General features: G+C 50.8%; 1 long non-coding RNA gene across 2 annotated transcripts in view; it reads left to right on the plus strand.

Moving 5' to 3' along the window:
• The first annotated feature begins 3,073 nt into the window (after positions 1 to 3,073).
• LOC146046132 (uncharacterized) overlaps positions 3,074 to 22,527 on the plus strand; it is a 93,032-nt gene continuing 73,578 nt past the window's right edge. Inside the window, exons 1-2 of one of the 2 annotated variants that reach the window (XR_014465753.1) lie at positions 3,074 to 3,649; positions 9,471 to 9,624. This is a non-coding gene — a long non-coding RNA (uncharacterized LOC146046132). The remainder of the gene's footprint in view (positions 3,650 to 9,470; positions 9,625 to 22,527) is intronic. The other variant, XR_014465752.1, reaches the window with a different exon arrangement.

Raw genomic sequence — 22,527 nt, forward strand, 5'->3', positions numbered from 1 at the left:
AGAGTGGGCAGCAGAATGCTATGGGGCGGAGGAATGCTATGGGGCAGAGTGGACAGCGGAATGCCATGGGCAGAGTGGGCAGCGTAAGGACTATGGGGCAATATCAAGAAGGAGGGGCACAAGCACCCGGGATAAGGGGGTACTCACTGCCACCTGTAGCGCTTCTGCATCACAACTCCTTCTGGACTCGCTCCACAGCAGGTGAGGCTTTGTTTTGTGTCCTCAGCTCCTGCAGCAGGAGGTGCTGGGTCATCCTCGGCTCCACCTGTCGTGCTGTTCTGGGTTGGCCTATGCAAGTTCCACCACCGGCTCCTACCAGGCTAGGGATCTTCCTGGGTCCTCTCCTACGCTCTGCTGTCTCCTGTCCTCCCCGCGGCTCTTGTCCTTGATGTTGCCTCAATGTGTCTTAATGTGTCTTGATGTGTCCTTGATGTTGACAATGCTATAGGGCAGAGTGGGCAGTCGAATAGTATGGGGCAGACTGGGCAGCTGAATGCTATGGGGCAGAGTGGGCAGTCGAATGCTATGGGGTGGATGAATGCTATGGGGCAGAGTGGGCAGTGGAATACTATTGGACAGGGTGGGCAGTGGAATTCTATGGTGTGGAGGAATGCTATGGGGCAGAATGGGCAGCGGAATGTTATGGGGCGGAGGAATGCTATTGGGCAGAGCGGGTAGCGGAATTCTATGGGGAGGAGGAATGCTATGGGGCAGAATGGGCAGCAGAATGCTATGGGGCGGAGGAATGCTATTGGGCAGAGCAGGTAGCGGAATATCTACAGGGCAGAGTAGGCAGCGGAATGCCATGGGGCAGAGTGGGCAGCGGAATGCTATGGGGCAGAATGGGCCGGAATGCCATGGGGCAGAGTGAGCAGCAGAATGCTAGGGGGCAGAGAGGGCAGTGGAATGCTAGGGGGCAGAGTGGGCAGCTTAATCAGGGTTGCCGACTTTTTAATGCTCCTCTCCGGGAGAAGCCAGGAGAGGAGACTTTCCTTACCCGATCGGGGGGCGGGGCTTGACTGTGATGTCATTAAGCCCCGCCCCCATTACGGGAAATACAGTAGTACAAATGACTGATATCCATGGAGGGGGGGGGGGCTAAAATGACGCGATTGTGCCATTTTAGCTCCACCCCCTCCTCTGAGACCCGCGGATTGCGGCATTTACATGCCGCGATTCGGGGGGCTCAGGGGGGTCCCACAGATTCCGGGAGGGTTGCCCTCCCTTCCGGGGGGGCCGGGAGGGGGACCCGATTTTCGGGAGACTTCCGGGAGGGTCGGCAACACTGAGCTTAATGCTAGGGGCGGAGGAAGGGAAGGAATACTATGGGCAGAGTGGGCAGTGGGAGAGGTCTGCCAATGGAGGTTGTACCTCCATTCAACTACAGACTGGTGAGTGCTGCTTATTCTTTCTGAGAGAGAGAGAGAGAGAGAGATGAACGAAGAAAGCGGCATTCAGAGACTGTATTGTTTGTAGAAAAGGTAGGACAAATTTTAATCCATAGGAGATGGGGGGTCGCAGCCCCCGTCTTCAGGATCAAATAACAAATACAAAACTACATATATATATATATATATATATATATATATATCATAGAGTACATTTAACACTTACCCTCCACCCGTGATGAACTCGGGATACGGTCGTATTATCGACCACAGTTAAGTCGACAGTCATTAGGTCAACACTGTTGGGTCGACAGGCAGCAAGGTCAACATGGATGAAGGTCGACAGGTGTCTAGGTCGACATGGGTTAGGTCGATATGGGTTTTTACACTGTTTTTTGTGCCGACAGGTGGCATTTCATGCCCTACCATCCACTAGGGCATGGTGGGAGAGTAAAATAGTGTGCCGAGCGCAGCGAGGCACCGTGCCCGAAGCAAGTGATGCGAGGGGCTGCAGTTGACTTCCAACTGCGTCCATGTCGACTGGGTCGACATTTGGGTAAAAAAAAACAGTGAAAAAAACCCATGTCGAACTGTCGACCTAACCCATGTATACCTAATGCATTTGTCGACCAAAACCCATGTCGACCTTGTCCCATGTCGACCTAGACACCTGTTGACCTTCACACATGTCGACCTTGCTACCTGTCGACCCAACGGTGTTGACCTAATGACTGTCGACCTAAGTGTGGGCAGTGGAATGCTAGGGGGCAGAGTGGGCAGCATAATGCTAGGGGCGGAGGAAGGGAAGGAATACTATGGGCAGTGGAATTCTATGGGGCAGCCTCGTGGGGCGGAGGAATGCCATGGGCAGAGATGGCAGCGTAAGGACTATGTGGCAATATCAGGAAGGAGGGGCACAAGCACCCGGGATAAGGTGGTACTCCCCGCCACCTGTAGCGCTTCTCTGTCTCACCCACAACTCCTTTTGGACTCGCACCACAGCACACCCGGGATGCTGCGCATCGCAACAAACCACTGTAACATGAAGTTTGCAAGTGCGGTGTAATGACTGTGGCTGCTCCTCTGCTAGGTAGGTATAGATCCCCTTCAATTACAGTTACTGCATTGTGTTACAGAACTTTTTAATTATCCCAGATAGTTCCTCTTCTGTAAATCAGTGACAGTTACTTCTCTGCTAGTTGTGTCTTCGGCTCCTGACCTGCAGCAGGAGGTGCTGGGTCGTCCTCGGCTCCGCCTGTCGTGCTGTTCTGGGTCGGCCTCTGCGTCCACCCCCGGCTCCTATCAGGCTGGGGATCTTCCTCTGTCCTCTCCTCCGCTGGGCTGTCCCCTGTCCTCTGAGTGGCTCTTGTCCTTGATGTTGCATCGTGTTCAAAGCTCACTTTCGGGCAGGCATCTCACAGGGCAGCTCCGCACCACTGAGGGGGCTTCTACAGGTCTCTCCAGCTAGGGGTCCTTTGCGTGTCCTCCACACTTCTGGTTCCTCGAGAGAGGGTGTCCTCCGCGGTGCCTGCGCGCCTTGGTCTCCACTTGCTGCGTCCTCTATCTTCTTCGGAGCAACCCCGGGGGAATCCTCCGGCTGGGTGTGCTCCTAGGTAATTTACCCCCTCAGCACCTTCTTCCTTGAGGTTCTAGTCTTTAATCTCTCAGCTCCTCCACGGGCAGGCACTATGTAGGACACCTCGGCAGCACACAACAACATCATTCTGTTCTCTCTGGGTTTGGGGCTCCTCCTGTGGTTGGCAGCTAGTGGGGGCAGCGCGGTTCCTGGTCACACAGCTGCGCAGCCTCCGCTCCTTACAGGTCAGCAGCTCACAGCACTGCACAGGCCCTTGTCTGCTCCAGGGATCACCCTTCCCGGTGCCGGCACTCTCTGCTGTGGGTTATGCATCGCTGCAGGACCGCCTCTGCTCCCCCTGCCCTACCTCTCTATAGTCCCTGTCACTGGCTCCCTCGCCATAGCCTGTACTGGCTGTATCATATATTTTTATATTTCTTTTTACTCAAAGGCTATATATCCCCCTTCCCACACAGATTTAAGTTGACGAGGCTGAAGTTGGCTTCTTATTCACTTCTTATTCAAGCTCCAGCTTCTTATTCAGAAAAATCCCTCTTGCGAGGGTTAATGAGTATTGGGACACACATTTGACACCTAAAATCATCAGAGGGGGGCCACTTACAGATGACCCAAGTGTATTTTGCCTGGCCCAGCTACTTCTGTCCTGGTGAGGCTGACTCCCCAGGTATGTGTGCTTTGTTGTTGGTGTCAGCAGAAGGGGCATAGGCAATGGGGTGAGGAGTGTAAGAACCATTAATACATCACTGTATGCTGGCCCAGTGAGCACTGTGATGTCTTGGTAGCAGCAGTGGGTGTGATTGCTTGTGGGGCTTATTTGCTTTAATAATGTCTATAGCTTGTGTGTTTTTATAAACATAGTGTGTGTTTATGCCACATGTGTATGCATGGTATGTGTGTGTGTGTATGTCCTGTGTGTATGTATGGTATATGTGTGTATGTCCTGTGTGTATGTATGGTATATGTGCATATATACCCTGTGTATATGTATGGTTTATGTGCATATATGCCCTGTGTCTATGTATGGTATGTGTCTGTGTATGCCCTATAGGCTATGTATATACATATATATGTATGTATACTCGTATACTATTTATGAAATACATGCAGATGACTGGTGGTGTAGATGCCGGCAGTCAGAATACAGATGCCATCATCCTATCCCTCCTTGCTAGTGCCTAACCTTCGTGCCCCACAGCCTAACCCTAACCCCCCTTCTTTCTAGTGGCCGAACCCTCCTGCCCACAGCCTAACCCTAACTCCGCCACTATTGCCAAAACCTAATTTTCTTCCAGCCTGACGCTGGCCTGCCCCACATACTTATGATTGGGATCAGGGGGTAACTAGAACTTTCAGGGCCCAATAGCAAAATCTTGAAATGGCCTCCAACCACCACCTTTGTCACTACAATGCTTCTATGGGGGGTGGGTCAGGTGCTAAAAAGAGAAGGTGGAGAGAGGGGAGACAGAGAGCAGCAGGAGTGAGATAGAGAGGGGGTGAGGTGATGGGCGGGCAAGAGCTGGTGAGGTGACTAGGGATGATGAGGGGGAGGAGAGGATGCAGGTCAGGGGTGAGGTGACGGGGGCGAGAGGTGGTCAGGTGACTAGGGATGATGAGGGGAAGAGAGGATGCAGGTCAGGGGTGAGGTGACGGGGGCAAGAGGTGGTCAGGTGACATGGGATGATGAGGGGGAGGAGAGGATGCAGGTCAGGGGTGAGGTGACGGGGCGAGAGGTGGTGAGGGGAGAGATTGTGAGGGGGTGGCAGGGATAGAGTTGGTGAGGTGATGTGACGAGGTGAGGTTACAGAGGGTGATGGGGGAAGAGGAGAGGATGCATGTCTTGATTTCACTAGCGATGGAGGGACTTACATTCACAGCGCTGGCAGCCGCAGGCCTCCTCCACCTCCCACAGCTGCAGTAATTTTTCTCCTCCGGTGCTCCTGCAGCCGCTGGGTCTTCTCCTTCCCCTGCTGCCACAGTGACTCACATGTCTCCTCAGGTGCCGGCAGCCAGATGAGAGGGGGTAAGGTGACATGCCGCCACGGTGCCACTGGTCTCTTGAGAGCCGGCAGCCACTGGGCTTCCTGCTGCTCCCACCCACCATAGTGACAGAATTAGTACTCATATAGGCTCCTGCAGCCGCTGTGTTTCCTGCTCCCACCCGGCGATGAAGGGGGGAGTAACAGGATAGTGGCGCAGCCTCTGCCAAGGCGGCACTACTATTTAAAAAAAAAAAAAATCAACTTAAAATAGGGTGTAGGGGATTGCCCCCGTGCCCCACAGCAGTTGCATCCTCTGCACCCTCTCTAGTGACCCAACTGATTGGAAGGTCTGCATTGATATTCTGACTGCCGGCATCCCATTACATCCCCCTGCTGATGGACAGGAATGAATTCAGACCACGCATGGCACTGCAGTATTAAACCATTATATTACATTGCATTTATTAAACAGCATATTTGCAACATTTCTGGGTCACACAGGCTCTAATATGTAAATAAAAGATATGTATGTGTACACACACACACACACACATGCATACACACACACACACACACACACACACACATACATACACACACACATACATACACAAACACACATGCATACATACACACACACACACACACATGCATGCACACACACACATACATACACACACACACATGCATACACACACACAAATTTGTAATATGATTTTAATGTTAGACCTCAGGGCCCCCCTGTCAAAAGTCCCCTCGGCCCTCCAGAGCCTTAACCCAGCTGTGTGCGAGGGGATGTGTGTGAGTACACTCCCTCGCATGGTACTGACGGAGCGTTCGGATGGTTGTTATGGGCTCGCCAAGCAGCAGTTGACCCCTGATTACCGAGCCTTGCTGAATCAGGCCCTTAGTGTGAAATGCTGCAATATAAACTACCAGACAATTACACTGAGGGGAGGGCATAGTTATTTTAAAAAGATTCATTAGGGTCGTACCCACGTGACCTAGGTAACGCCCATTACGACGCCTGCAGGTAACACCTCATAGCCCACAAAAAAAAAGTAAAACCATAGATATACACTCTCCCGCTCCCATGCTTTAGTGCCGCACATTGCCCCGCTGCTAGCCGCTGCCCCGTCACTTCCTCGAGACCTCACCATACATATACAGTAACATATATCAGTTCCCGACCGTCCCCGGTCAGCGGCAGTGCCTGCCGCACAGTGCCCAGCTGCTGGATGCACCTGCCTCCTCCTGCCCGCTGTCCTCTTCTCTCATCGCTGCCCCACCTCCTCCCGCCCTGCCTCCTAGGTCGTAGGTGGGTGTAGGTGGGCAGGCTGACATGGGGGGAGAGGAGGATGCTGCTAGAGCAGGGGTGTAGGTGGGCAGGCTAACATGGGGGGAGAGGAGGATGCTGCTAGAGCAGGGGTGTAGGTGGGCAGGCTGACATGGGGGGAGGGGATGATGCTGCTAGAGCAGGGGTGTAGGTGGGCAGGCTGACATGGGGGGAGAGGAGGATGCTGCTAGAGCAGGGGTGTAGGTGGGCAGGCTGACATAGGGGGAGAGGAGGATGCTGCTAGAGCAGGGGTGTAGGTGGGCAGGCTGACATGGGGGGAGAGGAGGATGCTGCTAGAGCAGGGGTGTAGGTGGGCAGGCTGACATGGGGGGGGAGGATGCTGCTAGAGCAGGGGTGTAGGTATGCAGGCTGACATGGGGGGAGAGGAGGGTGCTGCTAGAGCAGGGGTGTAGGTGGGCAGGCTGACATGGGGGAAAGGAGGATGCTGTTAGAGCAGGGGTGTAGGTGGGCAGGCTGACATGGGGAGGGAGGAGGATGCTGCTAGAGCAGGGGTGTAGGTGGGCAGGCTCACATGGGGGGAGAGGAGGATGCTGCTAGAGCAGGGGTGTCGGTGGGCAGGCTGACATGGGGGGATAGGAGGATGCTGCTAGAGCAGGGGTGTCGGTGGGCAGGCTGACATGGGGGAGAGGAGGATGCTCCTAGAGCAGGTGTGTAGGTGGGCAGGCTGACATGGGGGGAGAGGAGGATGCTGCTAGAGCAGGGGTGTAGGTGGACAGGCTGACATTGGGGGAGAGGAGGATGCTGCTAGAGCAGGGGTGTAGGTGGGCAGGCTGACATGGGGGGAGAGGAGGCTGCTGCTAGAGCAGGGGTGTAGGTGGGCAGGCTGACATGGGGGGAGAGGAGGATTCTGCTAGAGCAGGGGTGTAGGTGGGCAGGCTGACATGGGGGGAGAGGAGGATTCTGCTAGAGCAGGGGTGTAGGTGGGCAGGCTGGCATGGGGGAAAGGAGGATGCTGTTAGAGCAGGGGTGTAGGTGGGCAGGCTGACATGGGGGGAGAGGAGGATGCTGCTTGGGCAGGGGTGTAGGTGGGCAGGCTGACATGGGGAGAGAGGAGGATGCTGCTAGAGCAGGGGTGTAGGTGGGCAGGCTGATATGGGGGGAGAGGAGGATGCTGCTAGAGCAGGGGTGTAGGTGGGCAGGCTGACATTGGGGGAGAGGAGGATGCTGCTAGAGCAGGGGTGTAGGTGGGCATTCTGACATGGGGGAAAGGAGGATGCTGTTAGAGCAGGGGTGTAGGTGGGCAGGCTGACATGGGGAGAGAGGAGGATGCTGCTAGAGCAGGGGTGTAGGTGGGCAGGCTCACATGGGGGGAGAGGAGGATGCTGCTAGAGCAGGGGTGTAGGTGGGCAGGCTGACATGGGGGGAGAGGAGGATGCTGCTAGGGCAGGGGTGTAGGTGGGCAGGCTGACATGGGGAGAGAGGAGGATGCTGCTAGAGCAGGGGTGTAGTTGGGCAGACTCACATGGGGGGAGAGAAGGATGCTGCTAGAGCAGGGGTGTCGGTGGGCAGGCTGACATGGGGGGAGAGGAGGATGCTGCTAGAGCAGGGGTGTCGGTGGGCAGGCTGACATGGGGGGAGAGGAGGATGCTGCTAGAGCAGGGGTGTCTGTGGGCAGGCTGACAAGGGTGGAGAGGAGGATGCTGCTAGAGCAGGGGTATAGGTGGGCAGGCTGACATGGGGGAGAGGAGGATGCTGCTAGAGCAGGGGTGTAGGTGGGCAGGCTGACATGGGGGGAGAGGAGGCTGCTGCTAGAGCAGGGGTGTAGGTGGGCAGGCTGACATGGGGGAAGAGGAGGATGCTGCTAGAGCAGGGGTGTAGGTGGGCAGGCTGACATGGGGGGAGAGGAGGATGCTGCTAGAGCAGGGGTGTAGGTGGGCAGGCTGACATGGGGGGAGAGGAGGATGCTGCTAGAGCAGCGGTGTAGATGGGCAGGCTGACATGGGGGGAGAGGAGGATGCTGCTAGAGCAGAGGTGTAGGTGGGCAGGCTGATATTGGGGGAGAGGAGGATGCTGCTAGAGCAGGGGTGTAGGTGGGCAGGCTGACATTAGGGGAGAGGAGGATCCTGCTAGAGCAGGGGTGTAGGTGGGCAGGCTGACATGGGGGGAGAGGAGGATGCTGCTAGAGCAGGGGTGTAGGTGGGCAGGCTTACATGGGGGAGAGGAGGATGCTGCTAGAGCAGGGGTGTAGGTGGGCAGGCTGACATGGGGGGAGAGGAGGATGCTGCTAGAGCAGTGGTGTAGGTGGGCAGGCTGACATGGGGGGAGAGGAGGATGCTTCTAGAGCAGGGGTGTAGGTGGGCAAGCTGACATGGGGGGAGAGGAGGATGCTGCTAGAGCAGGGGTGTAGGTGGGCAGGCTGACATGGGGGGGAGAGGAGGATGCTGCTACAATAGTAGAGTGGGTGAAGAGTCTGGAATGGAATAGAAGGACTTGAAATGGGTTATAGGGGCCGTGCGCATGTGCAGTTTATGAAGAATCGGCTGATATGCAAATTCGCAGCCACGTGATCAGGTCTGAATTAGCCCCAAGGAGATGGGGTGATACTCTATTGATGTATTTTATCACGCTGTTTGTGCTCATTAGGATTAGGTTTAGCCACGCACAGCCACTGGTCACTTATTTCAGCCCGTCCCTCCCCGGCCGGTGTGAGCTGAAATGCCGACTCCAGCGGCCGACAACGCACCGGATGGCGGAACTGTATTATAATCATCTTCTAATAAATCAGTATTTTAGTTGGTTTAGCATCTGTTCTATAAGGAGACCCTGGTTTCTGTATTTCCCCCGGAATGCCCTGTATACTATCTGATCACTCTCCCTCTCAGGGTTGGGCTACTTGTACCTACTAGGTGGGTACTTAGAGAGCTCAATATACATTACACGGTTCCCAGGCGTCAGCTCGTCGCACTGACTATTCTTCACCTGTTACATTGGCCGGCGGCTATAATCAGTTTCCAGCTTATTTACAATGTGATCGTTCCACTACGTTGAATTACATATATTGTTTTTTACAGTATCTGCTCCACGCTTTACTATTATTTGCATGTCATGTAATACATAGATTTAACAGCATTTAATGTATGATAATTGCGAAAAAGACATTTCAGGGCTCAGTCAGAGAAATGATATCAGTGATTCCCCCCTTTTCGTAGACTCCAATCCATGCTGGTCCGCACTCCCGGAATGCACAGGGGACTCCGGAATTTAGAGGCGATGTTCTGACTTCCAGAAGTGCATCCCGTTACATCTGCTGGAATTCCCGCACCCCCTACCCCTGGTATCCCGGAGGGCACCATTTAATAGCAGGTGAGTATGTGATCACTTCCTGTCTTGTAATTTACATATAGGGGATTATTCTGGTTGATTCGCAAGGCTGTAAATTTGCCGCGTTGTGATTACACCAAAGCCCGCCTTGTGAATGGTTGGCTGTTGCAGTAACATCCACAAAGTAACATCCATTCACAGGCCAGGAGGGAACGGCCACATCTTTTGATGGTTGCCGACCATTGAAGGATGTGGTGCGTGCATGCAAATAAAAGTGACTTTCAAGGCACTTACATATGTGGGCACACTGGGAAGGAAATGGGGGGGCAGCTGACATCCGGTGATATCAGCAGCTGCCCACCCCCCGCATCATGGCCTCATTAGCATGAGAACGCCCTGAGTTCTTTTTTTTTTTTTTTTAAACGTTTTTATTAAATTTTTCAATGTAAAACATTTCAATAGTTAAACATTTCCTGTACATTATAATATTTGTTTCGCAGAACAACTCAAAAAATTACAAAATAAAGCATAACAATTGTATACAAAAGGGTTCTTGAGTCACAATTATTTTGCTTACTGTAACATGTTACCTGGATTTTCTATCCCCTATTCAGAACTATGCGGGCATAATATTATAAATTGCCTGGGTCTCTATGTTGACCCCAACTCTTTCCATTACCGCACTAAATATACCTTTTCCTTACACAATAGCTATAAGTATTTGAACAAAACAAATATCCTACCTCAAACCAAACTAACCTTAACCCCATAAACTCCCAACCTCCCTCCCGTTCCCTCCCCCCTCTAGGACTCCGTGCATCTCAGTTATTTGACAATGATCTGAGTAAGTACCAAGATGTGCCCTCAAATATTTTCATGACATGTTTCTGTGTGTCCTCACCCAGTGATCTTATAAATGTTCCCCATTTTGCATAAAATTTCTTAACGCCTTCCTCCACCATCGGCAGTGTAGCTCTCCTATCAAAATATAGCAATTGTGTTAGTGCTACTTTCACATCCTGCAGAAATGGAGGAGATGAGCTAGTCCAGCTGCGCAGAATTACTTTCTTTGCAACCGTCACAATTATGGTCAAAAGAGGGAACAGTTCAGTTTTTCGGCCAGGTACACTCCAGTTGGAGAAGTTCGCGCAAAGCATTGCCAAAGGGTCTTTTGTAAGTTTTATTCCACATGTGGTATTAATATACATCATTACTTTGTCCCAAAATTTTCTAATTTTCCCGCAGTCCCACATATGATGGAAGAATGTAGCATTAGAGCCCTTGCATTTAAGACACATTCCTAGTTCCCCAGGTATAAAGTATTTTCTCTGGGCTTGCGAGATGTACGCTCTATGCAAAGTTTTTATGTGGACTTCCTGCAACATAGTGGAATGTAAAACTTTAAGTGTTTTTCCCATATGTTCATGGAGTATTTCACTTGAAGTAACCCCTGGAATGTCTGTCCGCCACTTTGGTACCATGGCGTTCCAAACCTTTTCAGGTGAGATCGGTAAAATTTCCCCATATATATATTTTATCCTATAAGGACCCGTGGAGCTCAAAGTAAACACTTGTTGGATCACATCTGGAGTACCAGCCTCCAGCATAGGACCCTTTTTAGATTGAATAAAGTGCCTGACCTGCAGAAACATGAAAAAATCTCTGTTGGGCAGTGAATATTTAGTTGCTATGTCCTGAAATGATAGGAGCTTTCCTCCAGGGTCAAATACATCCTTGACCGCCAGTATCCCTTGCTTTTTCCATCTATCATATCCTAATTCTGACATTCCTGGAGTAAATCCTGGGTTTCCCCATAATGTATCGTATTTTGTATTCTGGTGGCTGCGGCCCAATTTTTTGTTAATAAATAGCCATGCGGAGTATGTGTCTTTAAACAATATATTTGCTAATATTTGCTGTGGAATTTTAGTTCTAGGGACATGAAGCAGGCCTGCTAGTGAATATGGTGAGACTATGTCTCCCTCTAGTGCCCTGTGTGTGTATGCATCAGACCCCTGAAGCCAGTCTAATATATACCTCATGTGGACTGCTTGGCTGAAGGCCAGAACATTTGGTATTCCTAACCCCCCATCAGCTTTTTTAAGATATGTTTTATGTCTGGAGATACGTGGTTTTTTCCCCTGCCACAAAAAAGAGAAAAATATTTTATTAATTTTCTGTATATCAGTTCTGGATAGCCTAATTGGAAGCATCTGGATGCTATATGAGAGCTTTGGGAATGCAATAACCTGTATGACTACCGCCCTTCCCAGCATTGATATCGGTAATGATTTCCAAATCCCCAGCAGTCTCTCCAACTCTCCAATAATAGGTGAATAATTTAGTTTATATAAATCGCCAATATTGCCTGGGACATTTATGCCTAAGTATTTAATGGCTTTGGAATTTAACTTGAAGGGGGCTATGACATGTCTCGGTATTTCTGCTACCTGAGGTCCTAATACCTGCAATATTTCTGACTTGTGATAATTAATCTTATAACCCGCAAAAGATCCAAATCCATTAATACATGTCTTAATGGCCGGTAGGGATTCCGATAACTGGGATACAAATAGCAGCATATCATCTGCGAAGAGACTGACTTTTAATTCTGTGTTTCCTACCGTGATCCCCCTGAAACCCTGATTGGCCCTAAGTGCCACTGCAAGTGGCTCCAGAGCCATTGCGAATAGGAGTGGGGACAGCGGGCACCCCTGCCTCGTCCCCTTTTGAATAAGGAAAGGGAGTGAGATATATCCATTACATGCAACTTGTGTGTAGGGTAAGGTATATAGGGAATTTATCAGTTGAATAAAGGTCTGAGGGAATCCAAATCTAGCCAACGTTTCGTACAAATGGTCCCAGGTGACCAGATCAAATGCCTTTTCGGCGTCCATAGATATTATGACCCGGTCACCCGAGCCCCCCTCTTCCCTTAGCCTCTGGACCACCGACAGTAACTTGCGTACATTTACCACCGAGTGGCGGCCGTGTATAAATCCGGTCTGATCCTCGGAGATAACTGTAGGCAAAATGTACTTAATCCTTTCAGAAATAATTTTGGTTAACAACTTATAGTCGGTGTTTAATAACGAGATGGGCCTATAAGACCCCGGTTCCTCTAGGTCCCTTCCCGGCTTCGGGAGCACCTTAATTACTGCCGAGTTGAAATACAGCGGTAGTTGCTGTCCCGCAAGTATGGCATTAAAGACTGCTGTCAGATTTTCACTTATCCTAGGTTTTAGAATTTTATAAAATTCCCCTGAATAACCATCAGGCCCAGGGGCTTTGAGGGGTTTTAATTTGGTTATAGCCTGTGTCACTTCTTCTACTGTTATGGGGGCCATGATTCGTTCCGCCGCAGCTGTAGAAATCTGTGGCATGGAAACAGAGTTCCAAAATTTATTTTTTTCCTCCTGATTTAATTCTCCCTGGGAGTAAAGTTTAGAGTAGAATCCCCTCAATACTTCAAGTATATCCGGCCCTTTGTGTACCCTATCACCCCCTGATGTATGTAGGGTTTTAATGTGTGCAGATGTTCTTGTGCCTCTTATTAAATTGGACAGCAAACGTCCATTTTTGTTGCCGTGCCGGTAGAATTGAAAATTAGTATTATCTATACTTGACAGAGTTTGGGATTCCAGCAACGCATCAAACTGAGTTTTTGCCTGCATGTAGTCATTTTTGTGTGTCATGGTAGGGGATGCACTATAATTAGCGTAAGCAGAGGTCAATAGCTCTTGAGCCCTAAACAAATCCACCGTCCTGTCCTTGCGATATTTATTTACGTATGAAATGATTTCTCCTCTGAGAACTGCCTTTGCCGCTTGCCATTTCAACAGTGGGTCTGAATTGTGCTCCCCATTATTATGTTGGTACTCCATCCACTTGGCCTCCAGGGCATCCCTGAACGTTTTTGACGACGCTAGGTACGAGGGAAACCGCCATTGGCGGTGTTTCCCGACGTCCAGCTCCGTTTCCAGCATTATCCATATCATGGAATGGTCCGACAAAACTATCGGTTCCATTCCAGCTTCTAGGAGACGCCCACAGAGGCCAGCAGACACGAGCATGTAGTCAATTCGTGACAGTGACCCATGAGCTGCGGAAACACAGGAGTATTCTCTATCAGTTGGATGTAATAGTCTCCAACTATCCACTACCTGTAGTTGTGATGAAATATCCCCAATGCCTAATGCTGGAATAGTGGGTTTTCGTTTGGGTTTAGAGGATTTATCTATTGATGGTTTGGCAACTATATTAAAATCCCCCCCTAGAATTAATCGTGAATCTGCATACGGGTACAATTTTGTCAATAAAGTAGTAAAAAATTTTTTTGAGTAAGCATTAGGTGCATATATATTACATATTACATACTTTTCCCCCTGAATTGTCATTTCTGCAAGAATATAGCGCCCCTCCGGGTCTTTAATTGTTTTGGTAACCTCCACCCCCAATACCCTCCTCGACAATATCGCCACCCCCCTTGCCTTTGAATTAAAGGAAGCATAAGCTTCCACCTTGAATCCCATTGCTCCCAGTTTTTCATGCTCACTATCAGTAAGATGTGTTTCCTGTAGCAGGACGATGTCTGCTTTTTGCTTTCTAAGGTATAACAGTAGCTTCTTTCTCTTTATCGGGGAATTGATCCCTCCCACATTCCAAGAACACAATTTCACATTAGACATCTAACTTATTGTAAGAATATTCCCTACTAAAAATGCACTCGGCCCTGAGTCCCACCCCCCCCGTCCCCCCCCTGAACAAACCCCAGAAAAACAGAAAAACATACCCGCAACTTTCCCATCCCTCCACCCCCCACCCCCCTGACCCCAAAAATTTTCCCCTGCGAATAAAATCGCTCTCATACTGTGCAATTTAACTTTCACACCTCTAGCAGTGAGGGGTGAGCCTAAATGTTGTGGCTCCTCCCTCCCCAACAACCTTCTAACGGCTATTGCCTTACCTCCGTCTATCGCTACGCACCCGGGTTGACCAGATCCAACCAATCTCCCCGGTTGCGTAGTCGGGTCGGCACCCCTAATATTGAAACAGAATTTATAACATGTAATTCACGTTCCCCTTAGTATCCCATGTAAACCATACATAAATCACACTTATTAGCTTTTACGTCTTAAAGTACTTAAGTGCATATAAAGGCCTCGAGCTATGAAGGTTCTATTAGAATTAACCACATGCAGATTACTATTAAATATAAACCCCCAAAGCCTTGTGGCTGATACATTAGTCAGCTGTTCCACTTATATTTCTTACGGCTGGGCAGATTCTGCATTCTCCATCCGGAGATATGCCCTGGCATCTGCTGCTGTAGAAAAATCCTTGAATGAGTCCCCTTCAAACACCCTAAGACGGGCGGGATATAACAGGGCGAACTTCTTTTTATCTGCAATGAGCTTCGAACAAATGCTGGTAAATTCTTTCCGCGCCCTGGTCACTTCCGCCGAATAGTCTTGAAATAAATGCAGCTTGTGGCCTTCCCACTGCAATGATTTTAGCTTTCGCGAGGCTGTCCATAAAGTCTCCTTGTGTAAATAATTTAGGCATTTAAATATTATGACTCTTGGTCTCACGTTTACTCCCTCCTTTTCAGGCCCCAGCCTATGGGCTCTTTCTATCACCATATCCGTGCAGTCCTGTTCTACTCCCAGCAGGGATGGCAGGGTGTTGCGAACAAAATGATGCAGTGCAGGGCCTCTGACCGTCTCTGGGAGTCCCACTAATCTGAGGTTCGATCTCCTTGATCTATTTTCAAGATCATCAACCTTATTGGTTAAAGCATATACAGATTTTTGCAGTTCAGCATTGTGGGTTTTCAACTCTTGTATATCATGAAATGTTGCCCCAATCTGCACCTCATTCTGTGATACTCTCTGTGTGAGCTGTGACATGTGTCCTTTCAGGTCAGCAAAGCTTAAATTAAATGCCTCCACTTGCTCCTTGAACATAGGTGCTATCGTTGCCTTGATAGCCTTCATCATCCCCTTATATGCCCCAGCATCTGTGTCTTCCTCTTCCCCACTGCCTGTGTCCCGCACTAGGCATTCAGGGGTGCTTTGGTAGTCAGTGATAGGGGAGTGTGGGGTGCCTGGTACCTGTTTCTGCTGTGGCTGGTACTGAAATTGTTGTAGCTGCACAGGTGCCCGCTTCCCCTCTGCTAGGGCTTCGTTATTCTGGTGCTGCTGCTGGGCTGCCTGTCCCTGCTCTGACTGCTTCTCCGCCGGGATTTTGTCAGCTAGGGATGAAGGTGCGGCCGCCATTTTGGAAGCCTGCGTCTGCGGCTTTGCTGAGCTGCGGCGGGTCTGTCGTTTAGGCATGGGAGGTAAAGACCCCTCCATGCACTTCACGCCGTCTCCCGGTGAACGTTGCCGCTGGTCTGAGCTGCTGGGGAACGCGATCCGGCGAGTTAGGGGTGCCGCCCTCCTCGCCGTCCACGGAGCTCTCCCCTCACGCGGCCGTCCTGCCTGAAGCCGGAAGCGGAACACGCCCTGAGTTCTTATAGGAACGTCCATGAAACACTCCCATACGCTAATGGGGCCACCCCCGCCCGCTGTCCTGGTTGCGTATGCACAGTGCCACCACCGTTCCCTGCGTGGCAACCAGAATAAGGGCCATAATGAGTTTTACAATCACATTTGCTGGAATGTAAGTAGAGATTTGTCCATAGGAGTTTTGTAGACACTACCATTTACATACTGAACAAATGACATCTGCATAGAAAATGGGGTCTACAGACCATATATAAGGTGTGCCCAAATGAAAAGGGAGACTACGGTTGTATGTCAACAATATTTTAATCAAAGAATATTTAATTACAGTTCATGTGTAACATTACAACTACACATAATTGACATTGATGCAATGATCCAGCGCGTAACAAGGGAGTGGATGGATTCAGTGTAGAAACTCCTTGGTTGCTGATGAATCCAGGTTTCCACGGTCTCCTGCACCTCCTTGTCACAGGTGAACCGTTCACCTTTAAGTGTTTGTTTTTTAAGTGGCCGAAGATATTAGAGTCACATGGGGAGATAACTTCACCTTGCAGCGTAAATGTATATTTATAGAGAATATAACATCAGTTCTGGCCTCCATCCGCCCCAAGTTGCCAGCCAATTCCTCGCCTTTGATGTTATATTTTATATAAATTCAGCTTCGGTCACATATGATAAGTTGTTCACAGCAGCTTATCATGTGGGATCCTCAAGCAATGCAAATGCAGGAGGATGTGCTTACCACCCCCTGCTGGCATTTGTGATCATATCAAACTGCGATGCAATGGCAGTGTAGCGGGTCATTGCGACCATTGGTTGGGGTGTTCCTATACGACTACAGCTTAAGTAAGTCTCATCTTACTCAGTCTTGCAGTCGCAGGCTGGCTTGCGAGGTGAAGAAAACTTTACCTTGCAGCGTAAGTGTATATTTATATAAAATATAACATCAGTTCTGGCCTCCATCCGCCCCAAGTTGCCAGCCAATCTTTCACCTTTGATGTTATATTTTATATAAATTTAGCTGAGCTTCCGGTACGGGGCGGAGAAAGGGCGCCATGACGGCGGAGGGGGAGGACGGATGGCGGCACGGTGACTACTCCCCCCCCACCCCGGCCGGGGCGGGCGCACTGCAACGGCAGGAGATGCACGGAGATGCGGCACTGGATGACGCCACACTGGACCAGGCCGCAGCCAGCAGCGCACAGCTCAGCCCCCGGTTACGGCACCATAGGCTCAGGACCCGGCCACAGGCACGGTCCCCGGCATGATGACCCCCGAGGCGACGGTGGCCCCCATCGGCACCTGGAGGCGGCTTCCGGCCAGGACAGGGGAAAGATCAGGCCCAAGCTGCTGTCCCGCAGCATCAGCAGATGCAGGAGTCCGCAGCAACCAGTGGCGCCTCTGATGGCTGCCTAGGCGCTGTGCAGCTCGGCAGGTATGTGTTCCCTGTGTGATACTGTACTGTCCCGGCTTATATTGTTACATACCTGGCTGCTGCAACGACCAGTGGTGCCGCTGATGGCTGCCTAGGTGCTGTGCAGCTCGGCAGGTATGTGTTCCCTGTGTGAAAACTGTACTGTCCCTGCTTATTAGTGTTCACTCTAGCAGTTAGAGCGGGCAGGGCGCCGGGGGCGGACCGGGCCGCCATTGACACAAGAGGGGCATGCCCGGGCCGCTGCCGTCATCAAAGGGGGCGGGCCCGGCCACCGCCGTCTCCAAAGGGGGCGGGCCCGGCCCCTCCGAAGTCGGTTTGCTGCTGAGGAAGCGCTGGGCATCGCCATCTACGGCGGCATTTTGCTTCCCCGTGGGGCTGTTTTAGCGGGGCGCTGCTAGAGCTAAAGCAGCCTAGCGGGAACACTACTTATATCGTTACCTACCTGGCTGCTGCAGAGACCAGTGGCGCCACTGATGGCTGCCTATGCGCTGTGCTGCTCGTCGGACATGTGGTCCCCGCATGTAATGTCTCAATGTAATGTATGTAATGCCGCCCCCCCCCCCCCAGTGCTTGATGCTACACTGTAAATCCACAAAAAAATCCTAGTGTGCGCAAGCACACATGGCCAATAAAGTTGATTCTATTCTATTCTATTCTTGGGTCGCAAATGATAAGCAGCTTATCATGTGGGATCCTAAAGCAATGCAAATGCAGGAGGTGGTGCATACCACCCCTTGCCGGAATTTGTGATCAAATCAAACTGCGATGCAATGGCAGTTTAGAGGGACATTGTGACCATCGGTTGCAGTGTCCCTCTATGGCTACAGCTTAGGTAAGTCTCCGCTTTCTCAGTCTTGCAGTTGCAGGCCGGCTTGTAAGGCGAAGGAACTTCACCTTGAAGCATATATTTATATTTATATAAAATGTAACATCAGTTCTGGCCTCCATCCGCCCCAAGTTGCCAGCCAATCACTCGCCTTTGATGTTATATTTTATATAAATTTAGCTGAGCTTCCGGTAGGGGCCTCAGAAAGGGCGCCCTGGACGGAGTACGGCGTAGGAGGAGGACGGATGGCGGCACGGTGACCACTCCCCCCCACCCCAGCCGGGGAGGGCTCACTGCAACTGCAGGAGATGCACGGAGATGCAGCACTGGATGACACGGCAGTGGACCAGGCCCCAGCCAGCGGCGCACAGCTCAGCCCCCGGGGACGGCACCAGAGGCTCAGGACCTGGCCGCAGGCACGGTCCCCGGCATGATGACCCCCAGAGGTGACGGTGGCCCCCATCGGCACCTGGAGGCGGCACCCGGCCAGGACAGGGGATATATCAGTCCCACAGAACCAAGCCGCTGTCCCCCATCATCAGCAGATGCAGGAGCCATCTATCCTGTGGCAGCACCCCCCGTCCCCCCCAGGGAGGATGTATGATTAGACTATAGGGGGCAGAGGCGTGGAACTCAGCCCAGGGAGGGCCCAACTCCAGCCTCAGACCTCATTGTCTCTCCCCAGGCCTCAGTGACTCTATCCCCCCCGCCCCCCACCACCACCACTGTCCTTGCTTATATCGCTACCTACCTGGCTGCTGCAGCGACCAGTGGTGCCTCTGATGGCTGCCTAGGTGCTGTGCAGCTCGGCAGGTATGTGTTCCCTGTGTGATAACTGTACTGTCCCTGCTTATTAGTGTTCACTCTAGCATTTAGAGCGGGCAGGGCGCTGGGAGGTGGACCGGGCCCGCTGATGTCAAAGCTGGTGGCGGTCCCGGGCCGCCAATGTCACAAGAGGGGCGTGCCCGGGCCGCAATGTCATCAAAGGGTGCGGGCCCAGCCGCCGCCCTCATCAAAGGGGGCGGGTCTGGCCCCTCCGAAGTCGCTTCGCTGCTGGGTAAGCACCGGGTATCGCCGTCTGCGGCGGCGCTGGGCTTCCCCGTGAGGCTGTTTAAGTGGGGCACTGCTAGAGGGGCAGGGCGAATTTTGCCCTTTAAAAATGTGGTCCCCGCATGTAATGTCTCAATGTAATGTATGTAATGCCTCCCCCCCCCCCCCCCTTATCCATGCTTGATGCTGCACTGTAAATCCCCAAAAAATTCCTAGTGTGCGCAAGCACACATGGCCAATAAAGTTGATTCTATTCTATTCTTGGGTCGCAAATGATAAGCAGCTTATCATGTGGGATCCTCAAGCAATGCAAATGCAGGAGGAGGTGCATACCACCCCTTGCCGGCATTTGTGATCATATCAAACTGCGATGGCAGTTTAGAGGGACATTGTGACCATCGGTTGCAGTGTCCCTCTATGGCTACAGCTTAAGTAAGTCTCCCCTTACTCAGTCTTGCAGTCGCAGGCTGGCTTGCAAGGCGAAGGAACTTCACCTTGCAGTGTAAATGTATATTTATATAAAATCAGTTCTGGCCTCCATCCGCCCCAAATTCCAGCCAATTCCTCGCCTTTGATTTTATATTTTATATAAATTCAGCTTGGGTCACATATGATAAGCTGCTCACAGCAGCTTATCACGTGGGATCCTCAAGCAATGCAAATGCAGGAGGAGGTGCATACCACCCCCTGCCGGCATTTGTGTTCATATCAAACTGCGATGCAATGGCAGTTTATAAGGACACTGAGACCATCAGTCACGTTCACCCTCTATGACTACAGCCTAAGTAAGTCTCCTCTTACTCAGGCTTGCAGTCGCAGGCCGGCTTAATTTTTGGACTGCACTTGATGCGCACGATGTATTGCACGTTATAGATAGAAAGTTAGAGCATGTGACATGTGTCCTGTGTGTTGAGGTACCAGGAGTACCTTGTTGTGTGGAGAAGCCGATGGTCCATGGTCCCGGACTGCTACGGCCGTACCGTTCCCACAAGCTGATCTACGTTCTTCCTAGGTCAGTGTCCTGTACACTCTCACGTGGTGACAGCCGCATGCAGCTGGCAGTCATAGCCATTGCTGGGGAGCGATGATTTAGGCAGGCTGTCAGTACGTTTAAAGTGCAGACATGCAGCAATTTGGTATCACAGATGTGCAGCAGGTTGGTGTCACAGATGAGGCGGGAATCCTTTGGAAACGCGTTTCCGGCTTTGTCAACCTGGCTAAAGTGCTCAGATTTTAGGAGGCTTTAGAGAGTTGATGTTCCGGTCTCTCGGTCTCCAGTACTTGATGGACAGACCAATCCTTGGGATGCGTTTCGCCGCACTCAGGGTTGCTTTTTACGTGACGCCTCCCCACTTAAGCGCTGCAGACACCATTTTTTTTCCCAGCATAGAGAACAGGTCTGAATCAGGCTCTCAGTTTGGATTGCATATGATAAGCTGCTTGCAATAGTTTATCATGTGCAATCCTTAAGCAATGCAAATGCAGGAGGAGGTGCATTCCACCCCCTGCCTCCATTTGCTATCGTATCAAACTGTGATTGCAGTTTAGAAGAACATCGGGACCATCGGTGGCTGTGACCCTTTGCGACTGCAGCCTGAGTAAAGGGGCATACACACGTAGAGATCTGTGCTAAGCAATTTTTCTAAGCAATTTTGCTAAGCAACTTTGCTGGTGTCGATCTCCCATGGGGAGCACATATACACGCAGAGATTTGTGCTAAGCAATAATAGTGGGTGGATATTACCAGAGGGGAGGTTTTTTTTTTTTTTTCTCATATTTTACTGATGTCGTATGCATACGTATTTTTTCAATACGAATTTGTATTTATCAGCCATTAAATACTAATTCGTATCAGCAGAAGCCTACATGGATCATTCAGATCCGTGCAAGTGTCAGTGTAGAAAATAAATATTTAAAAAAAAATGTCATCAAAGGGTGCGGGCCCAGCCGCCGCCCTCATCAAAGCGGGCGGGTCTGGCCCCTCCGAAGTCGCTTCGCTGCTGGGTAAGCACCGGGTATCGCCGTCTGCGGCGGCGCTGGGCTTCCCCGTGAGGCTGTTTAAGTGGGGCACTGCTAGAGGGGCAGGGCGAATTTTGCCCTTTAAAAATGTGGTCCCCGCATGTAATGTCTCAATGTAATGTAAGTAATGCCTCCCCCCCCCCCCCCCCTTATCCATGATTTATGCTGCACTGTAAATCCCCAAAAAACTCCTAGTGTGCGCAAGCACACATGGCCAATAAAGTTGATTCTATTCTATTCTATTCTTGGGTCGCAAATGATAAGCAGCTTATCATGTGGGATCCTCAAGCAATGCAAATGCAGGAGGAGGTGCATACCACCCCTTGCCGGCATTTGTGATCAAATCAAACTGCGATGCAATGGCAGTTTAGAGGGACATTGTGACCATCGGTTGCAGTGTCCCTCTATGGCTACAGCTTAAGTAAGTCTCCCCTTACTCAGTCTTGCAGTCGCAGGCCGGCTTGTAAGGCAAAGGAACTTCACCTTGCAGCGTAAATGTATATTTATATAAAATATAAAATCAGTTCTGGCCTCCATCCGCCCCAAGTTGCCAGCCAATTCCTCGCCTTTGATTTTATATTTGATATAAATTCAGTTGGGTCACATATGATAAGCTGCTCACAGCAGCTTATCACGTGGGATCCTCAAGCAATGAGAGGTTTTGTTTTTTATATTTTACTGACTATTTTACTGATGTCGTATGCATACGTATTTTTTCAATACGAATTTGTATTTATCAGCCATTAAATACTAATTCGTATCAGCAGAAGCCTACATGGATCATTCAGATCCGTGCAGGTGTCAGTGTAAAAAATAAATATATATTTTTTTGAAACGGCGTCCCCCCCCCGAACAAGTAAACAAGTAAGGGTTCCCCGTATTTTTTTAAACCAGCACCAGGCCCAATGGCCGGTCCTGGTTCCCAAAATACAGAGGACAAAACGAATGGGGTCCCCCGTATTTCAAGAACCAGCCCCAGGCCCAACCAGCCAGCAAGGTAATGCCACAGCCGGGGGGGCGAGGGGAGACTTTTTCTACAAGTCCCCCCCGCGAAAGCATTCATCCCTCCAACCGGTCAGCCTGGTCAGGGGTCCTGGGGAAGTGGG

The sequence above is a fragment of the Crinia signifera genome, chromosome 11 (genome assembly GCF_055691185.1).
Source record: "Crinia signifera chromosome 11, ASM5569118v1, whole genome shotgun sequence".
Lineage (NCBI taxonomy): Eukaryota > Metazoa > Chordata > Amphibia > Anura > Myobatrachidae > Crinia > Crinia signifera.